Genomic DNA, 9,779 nt, shown 5'->3' on the forward strand with positions numbered 1-9,779 from the left:
GAGTTTAGAGTGCAAGATTTTGATAGGGACCAACCACTGCGAAAAGGTGAGGAAGTCAGTTGTGTAAACGAGAAATGGTACTGCATTGCAGCCTTGGCCAACCTAGCAGCGAGCTCTGGAATAAATATTGCCTGAAAGATTTGTCTTGAATTGGGCCAAAATGGCCTGGTCTTCATACTGTCTCTTTCTCATTCACTGTATCTGGAGTGCCCTGGGAATGGCAAGAGGTTGGCCACAATTCCCTGTAACTGAGGCTATCCCAAAGAGCTGACATCTGGAGGCTCTCTGCTGATTGTAATCCCTGTAGCTGCTCAGCCAACTTTCCTTGAAGAAGAATCAAAGTGGCCTATTTGGATATTCCACAGTCGAGTCTTTGCACTGCTCTGATCTGCTTTTCCATATATGTTCTAGGAACAGATCATCCAGGATTCTAATAGGCATCTCTGCCTGTGGGGTACCTTGTAAGAGGGAGGTTAGTGAGATGACGCACAGTTCCTACTACTACTATTGGGTTTGGCATTGGGGCCGAAATTGATACTCATTGTCTCCCTCCTCCACTGTCCATTCTAGCTTCCCTCATCTTTAGATAGCATTCTGCTGGCTTTGGATGATAACCCTGTGTCATTACTCAGGTCTAAAGCACTTGAGTGTTTAGTCACCATTCCCAGGCTGGGATTGCTGAATCTATCTATTTCCAGTCACAGTGGGGCTAGAGAACACCAAGAAACACTGAAGGAGATCACCTGGGTTCCACACATATTCCCTGCATCTCCATGATATAAAAGCAGCCCTACCTCTTCTCAGTGATTAGGCTCAGTTACATCTGCCAAGACTGTGACACCTCTTCTTGCTATTGATGAAGGGACACAGGAGCCCAAAATGCCCAGGTGGCAGCTTTAGCTTATAATTCCATTGGGATTCTAGCTCTGTCCCCTGGTGAAAATATGACCCCTTTGGGGACCAGAACCTGCAGAGTTGAAGGGGACAGGAAGCACAGACCACCCCAGTAGGTCACAGGGAATAGTGGAATGTGGTGCCACTCTGGCTTCCAGTCCTTGGTTCCCAGACCCAAGAAAAGATCCCTGGTTCAGTGCATACAATCCATCCTGGAATGGTATCTGTATTAGGGTTCCCCAGAGAAACAGAACCAATAGGATATGGCATTTACATATTTACCCCATCCCCAGAAGAAGATGTAAATCCCTTGAGAGTTTTACTCTCTTGATGCCCTGTAACTTTAAATACTGTGACGTGAAACTAACAACACCCAAATACTATGATAAAAATTCAATTATTTGTATTCAGTTATGAATACAAATGTATTCATAACAAAATAAAGAGGAAATAGTCATGATACTTGTAGCCCTTACTTCGGTAACTTGTCATCTGGCTGCAGCCGGTGTTTGTAACCATCTTCTATCCAGTCTATTCCCTTTGCCTTCAGCAAGTACTTCATCTCATCATAGTCCTTTATTTGGTGGTGTGACCCAAACCTTCTTTCTTAAAGGATCTGGGCCATTCATAGTCCTGCCTGGATTGGGTTGTTACAGTTTTCTACTGACCTTAGTCACAGGGCATGGTAGTACAGAGAGACACGCTAAGGGATCTCCGATATTCCAGACACTTCCTTACCTTTTGACTCTGCCTTCCTTGCTGTGAAGTAGTAGTCCAGTTTCCCTTTCGTTATCAGGAACAATCACCCCAGTCATCACCATAACTCCTTTCATTGCCTGTTGATGAGAGGCATGAGGAGCCCAAAGTGGCCAGGTGGCAATCTTAGATTCCAGTCAATGGAATCGTTGTTTGTCTCCTGGCAGAAGTATTCCTCCCTCTGGGACTAAGACCTCTAAGGCAGCAAAGCATGAAGTCATAGGAACAGGAAGCAAAAATTTTGCTAGTGGGTCATTAAGGTTAATAGTGAGTGGTGCCACTCCCATTTGCACTTCTTGATTCCTGAGCCCATGAATCTTGTCTATGGGAGAAACAGCATCATATATTAGACACTAATTCAGGGCATATACAGCCTTCTGGAGAGCCTTGCCCCAGGCCTGCAGGGTATTGCTACCTAGCTGGCACTGTAACTTAGTCTTGAAAAGGCTGTTCCCCCATCCTATTAAGACAGCTGCTTCAAGATGGTGGGGAGCATGGTAACACTAGTGAATTCCATGATCATGGGCCCATTGCCGCACTTATTTTGCTGTGAAGTGAGTTCCTTGATCAGAAGCAATGCTGGGTAGACTAAAATGATGGTGAATAAGGCATTCTGGAAGTCCATGGATGGTAGTTTTGGCAGAAGTTATTTGTGCAGGAAATGAAAATCTGTATCCAGAGTGTCTACTCCAGTAAGGATAAAATGATGCCCCTTCCATGATGGAAACAGTCCAGTGTAAGGATTCACCTTCTGACGATGCAGGTAGCTGGCTGATTACCCCAGAGAATGGTGCCATACTGGCGACTCAGTGTTGGTCTCTGCCACTGCAGATTGGGCAATTAGTAGTAGCTCTAGCCTGGTCATCCTTGGTGAGTGGAAGTCTGTGTTGCTGAGCCCAAGTGTAACGGCCACCCTGTAACCATAGCTACTTTGTTCACGAACCCATTGGGTCATGATGGGTGGTTGGGGAAAGAGGCTGACTGGTATCTACAGAATGGATCATTCTATCCGCTTATTTTTAAATTTAAATTTCAGTTTATTTAACAAATACTGTATTATTAGTTTCAGAGGTAGTTGCCTACAACACCCAGTGTTCATTACATCAAGTGCCCTCCTTAATGTCCATCGCCAAATTACCCCATCCCCCACCCAACGCCCCTCCAACAACCCTCAGTTTTTTTCCTATAGTTAAGAGTCTCTTGTGGTTGCCTCCCTCTCTGTTTTTGTCTTATTTTATTTTTCCTTCCTTTCCCCTCTGTTTATCTGTTTTGTTTCCTAAATTCCACATATGAGTGAAATCATATGGTATTTGTCTTTCTCTAATTGACTTACTTCGCTTAGCATAACACCCTCTAGTTCCATCCACATCATTGCAAATGGCAAGATTTCATTCTTTCTGATGGCTGAGTAATATTCCATTGTACATATTCTGTCTGCTTAGTAAAATCCTCTTCTGAGGTAACCCTTTCGTGAGCATTCACATGGGACACAAATATGTTCATGTGTCATTCAGGGAGGTCTTTCCCAGATTTCTTTGTCACTAATTTTTGAATCATGTCCCTTCTAAGTCCCTGACCATGCAGCCACAGCCCATGAACTGTTATGTAATTCTACATCTGGCCATTTCTCCTTACAAGCGAAGTGAAAAACCAGGCGCACTGCCCAAAGTTCTGCCCACTGGTAGGATTTCCCTTCACCACTGCCTTCAGGGCTGTCCCAAAGAGGGGCTGCAGTGCCGCAGCTGACCACATCCAGCTGTGCCTGCATATTATGCAGAACCATCTGTAAACCAGGCCTGAGTCTTCTCTTCCTCTGTCAACTGATCACAGGGAATTCTCCATGAGGCTATATGTGCAGGGTGGGAGAGAGAAGGCAGTGGAGCAAGAGTGGGGACTTTGGACATTTGGGCCACTTCTTCATGTAACTTACTTCAGGGCCTGCTCAGGTCTGATCTTGTATATATCTGCCCACTTTGTGGGTTAGCTCAGGTCACATGGTAACTTGGTGGCCCATGAGCAAGCATTCAGTCTCTACTCAGGCCCAATAATAGGCCAAGAGCTGAGCTGTTTCTCAAAGGGAAAGTAGTTATCTGAAGGTGATGGCAGAGCCTTGCCCCCAAATCTTAAAAGCCTGCATTGCAATTCATCTCTGGGGACCTGTCAAAGGCTCCAAACATATATTTATCTGACACTGACACTTCAAGCACCATTGGATCTGCTGGATCGTAAGGCCCAAGTTGCAGAGCAGCTTGCATAGCAGCCTGGACCTATGGCAGAGCCTTTTCTTCTGGGCCCCACTTAAAACTAGCAGCTTTCTTAGGTCACTTGGTAACTGGACTAGAGTAACACTTGAATGAGGGATATGTTGTCTCTAAAATCCAAAGAGGTATTGTGCCTCTTTCTTGGTTGTAGGAAGCCAGATACAACTTATTCTTCACCTTAGAAGGAATCTTTCAACATGCCCTACATAACAGGACCCTTAAACATTCTGAGGTAGAAGTGAATTTTAGATTTATTTCCTACCCTGATGTGCAAGTGTCTTACCAATAAGCCTAGTGTAGTTGCTACTTCTCACTCACTAGGTCTAATCAGCATAACGTCATCAATGTAATGGACCAGTGTGGTATCTTGTGGAAGGGAAAGACAATCAAGATCCCTGCAAACTAAATTATGACCTAGGGATGGAGGGTTGCTATAACCCTAAAGAGGTATATGCATATGCATTACTGGCCTTACCAGCTGAAAGCAAACTGCTTCTGGTGGGCCTTATGGACAGGTATGGAAGAAAAATGCATTTGCTAGATCAGTAGCTACATACCAGGTACCAGGGGATGTGTTAATTTGCTCAAGCAATGAAACCCCATCAGGTACAGCAGCCTGATTAAGCTTACAATAAAATAATCCACTCTCCTTCTCTAAGATTCATCAGTTTTCTGCACAGCCCAAATAGAAGAGTTGAATAGGAATGTGTTGGGGATCATTACCCCTTCATCTTTCAAATGGTGGCACTAATCTCTGCAATCCTTCTAGGGATGTGGTACTAAATGGCTTCCACTTGGCCTTTTTTACCATAATAGCCCATACTCTACAGGTCAAGGAACCAATGTAAGGATTTGTACCAGCTGCTAGGTATGTCTATTCCAATTATACATTCTACAACTGGGCAAATAACCACAGGATGGGTTCAGGGAGCCACTGAACCTACTGTGAGACAGACTTCAGCTAAAAACCCATTGATCACCTGACCTCCACAAACTCTCCTACTCTGACTGGAGGGCCACAGTGCCATTATGAGACTTCTGGAATCAGTGTCAGTTCTGAGCCAGTGTCCAGTAGTCTCCAAAAGGTATGATTATTTCCTTTTCCCCAAAGTACAACCCTGTTAAAAGGCCATAGGTCCCGCTGGGGAAGGCTGGGAGAAAGATTAACCATATAAATGTTCATTGCTGTATCAGCAGCCTTCCTAAAGTGTACCTGACCTCCCATTCATTCAAGAGGTTCTTGGTCTCTAAACTGATTCAACTTGGGAATTGATTGAAGGACTGTGATTCATTGCTTTTATGATTTGAGTTAGACTTTCTGTTGACTTGCTGTAGAAATTTTTGCTTAGATAGATCAAATAAGAATTTCTATTTCACTTCTAGGAACATCATGATTAACTAGCTAACACCATAGGTGTGCATGAGTCAGGCTATTGTGATTGCTGCTTTGACTCTTTTGTTCATTCTGGTAACCATGCCTACCTTGTCTTTAGTGGTTAGTGCTGCCGCTTGGCCCCTGTTGCCCTGGGATCCATATATTCTCAATACTTTAAGGTTTTCCAATTGAGTGGCTGTGGCTCCCACTCTAAAGTCTAGCCTACAGAGAAGAGCCATCACAGAGCTCTTCAAGGTTGCTGGGCTCCCCTCACAAATTTATTTCTCAAAGTATAAGTGAAAGATAGTCTTCTGGACCCTCAGTGTGGGTGAGTAGGTCTTAAATGACAAGCACACTCAAACATTCCAGTGTCCCTAAGCCTCTGAATCCCTTCCTCTATGTTAAAACAAGGCAGGTCAGCCATTTACAATTGGCTCATGATTGGCGTTCTTTTGGTCCCTGTTTCAGCCAATTAACCAACAAACTGTAGAGCCCTTTCTAACTCCCCTGCAGCATTAAATGCAAAATCTTTTCTTAGTGAGCCCATATCAATAAATTCAGCCTGACTCAACTTTATGCCTCTTTCATGTTATCCCACAACCTCAGTATCCATGCATGTTCCCTGGATGTCTGTTCGTATAAATTAGAAAACTTAAATAATTTCTTTGGAGTGTATTGTACCTCCTCATGGGTCACATTTTGTATCTCACCATTAGGGGTCCTCTGGGATTTGACTCTAGTTATAGGTCTAGAAGCAAAGCAGGGTGGTGAGGATGGGTCCTGAGGAGAATCATCACTGTCTTGTATGGTGGTTATCTCAGGGGAGATCATTACTGTTTCCTCAGGTAATGCCAGGTTAACCCCTCAGATGTAGATGGAGAAGCTCCTACCACTGTAGGTGGGGAGACTAATTCCACTGGGGGTGGAAAAAGCTCTTCCCTTGGCAAAGAAGACTCATCAGAGTACAGGGGCTCAACATCCCCAGCTTCATCAGGGTCTTCCCATATGTCCCCGGTCCAACTTACAGGATCTCATTCTTCCCTCCAGTCAATGCCTTCACCATAACAGGAGACACCTTGTGAGGCTGGGAGTTCAGCTTACATTGTAATTCAGCTAATCACAAGATGAGGTTCTGTGTTTGATTTTCACCAATTTCAGCCCTGTGGCTGCAGGAAATAAGGTTCTCCTTCAGGACATACATAAGAGCTCTTAGGTCATTTATGGGATGCTTGAGCTGAGAATTGGAATCCCTGAGTTCATCCTTTTCTTTCACTGTTTGTCTAGCAATGTTAGAGGTAACCAACCAATGGCATTATCCCTTAGTTTTCCAAAAATGTTCAAAAGTATCATATACAGCATCACTTATCTCTTTGCTTCATATAGTAGTTGATCAGGAGTATCCAGTGCAGGTATTTTATGTATCTGTATAGACAGTTCACCATGAACTACTAGTGTTCTCTTTACTACTGGAAATAGAGTCTTTAAATCTAATCAGATTAGAGAGTCAATTTCAGAAACCCCCAGAACCAATTCAGAAAACTCATCCTTAAAATTCTGTTCCTCTAGAACCACTCCTGGTATCAAATCTGTATTAGAGTTCTTCAGAGAAATAGAACCAAGAGGCTGTGTGCCTCCATGATTATGACTGACAAGAAGTCAGTCCCATGATCTGCCATCTGCAAGCTGGAGAACAAGGAAAGCTGGTGTTATAATTCATTCTAAGTCTAAAGGCCTAAGAATCAGTGTGGCTGATGGTTTAAGACTCCGTTCAAATTTGAAGGAGCACTGGTGTCCAAGGGCAGGGGAAAATGGATGTCTCAGCTCAAGCAGAAAGAGCAAATTCACCCTTCCTCTGCCTTTTTGTTCTATCTAGGTCCTCTGTGATTGGATAATGCCCACTTGCATTAGTGAGGGGTGACCTTCTTTACCCACTCTACTGATTGAAATGCTGTTCTCTTCTAGAATCAAATGCTAATTTCACCATCACATCCACACCCAGAAATAATGTTTTACCAGCTGTCTGGGCATCTCTTACCCCAGTCAAGATGACACATAAAATTAACCATCACAGGGATGTTATATAGACTCCACATCTCAAGGGGAGGAATGTCAAAGAATTTGCAGCCGCCTTTAATCTGCCAAATGTAGCATACTTTGTTGGTGAGATTATGGAGAACATAGATTCCCATATGGTTCAGGGGGTAATGGTGACTGGTGGAACCTCTATGGAGTTGAATTGGTTAATATCCAGTGAAAAAAACATGTGCACTTAGCCTTGGACCCAGCAATTCTTCTTCTGGAACTCTATCACAAAGATATATTTCAAAACTTTGAAATTACTTTGGTATAAGGTTATTTATGGCATATAATAGCAAAAGATTCAGAGCCATTCCAATGCCTACCTATAGAGGAGAGATTGAAGAAAATATGGTATTGCTACACAGTGGATAATACAACTTTAAAAACAGCTAAGATTTCCTTACAGTTTTTCCAGCACCATTTCTTGAAGAGACTGTCTTTTTTCCATTGCGTATTTTTTCCTGCTTTGTTGAAGATGATTTGACCATAGAGTTGAGGGTCCATATCTGGGTTCTCTATTCTGTTCCATTGGTCTATATGTCTGTTTTTGTGCCAGTACCATGCTGTCTTGGTGATCACTGCTTTGTAATATAGTTTGAAATCAGGTAACATGATGCCCCCAGCTTTGTTTTTCTTTTTCAACATGCCCTTGGCGATTCAGGGTTTTTTCTGATTCCATACAAATTTTAGGATTGTTTGTTCCAGCACTTTGAAAAATGTCACTGGAACTTTGATTAGGATGGTGTTGAAGGTATAGATTGCTCTGGGTAGCATAGACATATTAACAATGTTTATTCTTCCAATCCATGAGCATGGAATGTTTTTCCATCTTTTTGTGTCTTCTTCAATTTCTTTCATGAGTGTTCTGTAGTTCCTAGAGTATACATCCTTTACCTCTTTGGTTAGGTTTATTCCTTTGGTTAGGTTTATACCCGGTGATGGGTATTAAGAAGGGCACGTACTGCATAGCATCTTATGGTTTTTGGTGCTATTGTAAATGGAATCATTTCTCAGCTATATACAGAAGAATGAAACTCGACCATTCTCTTACACCATACACAAAGATAAACTCAAAGTGGATGAAAGACCTCAATGTGAGACAGGAATCCATCAAAATCCTAGAGGAGAACATAGGCAGTAACCTCTTTGACATCGGCCACAGCAACTTCTTTCAAGAAACACCTCCAAAGGCAAGTGAAACAAAAGCAAATATGAACTCTTGGGACTTCATCAAGATAAAAAGCTTCTGCACAGCAAAGGAAGCAGTCAACAAAACAAAGAGGCAACCCACAGAATGGGAGAAGATATTTGTAAGTGATACTACAGAGTGCTGATATCCAAGATCTAGAAAGAACTTCTCAAACTCAACACCCAAAAAACAAATAATCCAGTCAAGAAATGGGCAGAAGACATGAACAGACACTTCTCCAAAGAAGACATACAAATGGCTAACAGACACGTGAAAAAAATGTTCATCATCATTAGCCACCAGGGAAATTCAAATCAAAACCATATTGAGGGGCGCCTGAGTGGCTCAGTCGTTAAGCGTCTGCCTTCAGCTCAGGTCATGATCCCGGCATCCTGGGATCGAGCCCCGCATCGGGCTCCCTGCTCCGCGGGGAGCCTGCTTCTCCCTCCCTCTCTCACTCCCCCTGCTTGTGTCCCCTCTCTCACTGTGTCTCTCTCTGTCAAAATAAATAAATAAAATCTTAAATAAAAAAAACGTATTGATGACTGAGGAGCAAGATGGCGGAGGAGTAGGAGACCTAGATTTTGTCTGGTCTCAGGAATTCAGCTGAATAGGGATCAAACCATTCTGAACACCTACGAACTCAACAGGAGATCGAACAGGAGAGTAGCAACAACTCTCTGAACAGAGAAGCGACCACTTACTGGAAGGTAGGACGTCCGGAGAAGTGAATCCGAGGCGATATTCGGGAGGATAGACGGCGGGGGAGGGGCCTCCGCCGGCCGCTTCTGGCAAGTGCTAGAGCCGCGGAGCACAAAATCGGACCTTTTAAAAGTTGGCTCGGCAGAGGGACGCCGCTGCAGTGGCTAAGCGGGGGGTGGAATCCTCCCGGGACAGTGTGGTCTCAGGACCCTTGGGGTCACAGAGAGACCGGGGGTGCCTGAGTGCGGCAGAGCTGCCAGGTGTCGGGGCGGGGAAGCCGGCTGCAGATACGGACCAGAGTCGCGGGCTCTCAGCTCGGGGTTGCCATAAACTGTGATCTGCGGCCCAGTCGGGGCACGGCTCCCCCAGCAAGGACCCAACAAGCAGCAGATCCGGGGAGACTCCCCTTCCTTCCCGGGGAGGAGCGGTGCGGGAACGCACTGCAGGGATCTGCTGGGTTTGGAGACTCCGAGCGGGGTCGGGTGCCAGAGATAGCAACGCTCGATCACAGGCCGGGTGAGCA

This window comes from Zalophus californianus, chromosome 6 (genome assembly GCF_009762305.2).
Source record: "Zalophus californianus isolate mZalCal1 chromosome 6, mZalCal1.pri.v2, whole genome shotgun sequence".
NCBI classification, from domain to species: domain Eukaryota; kingdom Metazoa; phylum Chordata; class Mammalia; order Carnivora; family Otariidae; genus Zalophus; species Zalophus californianus.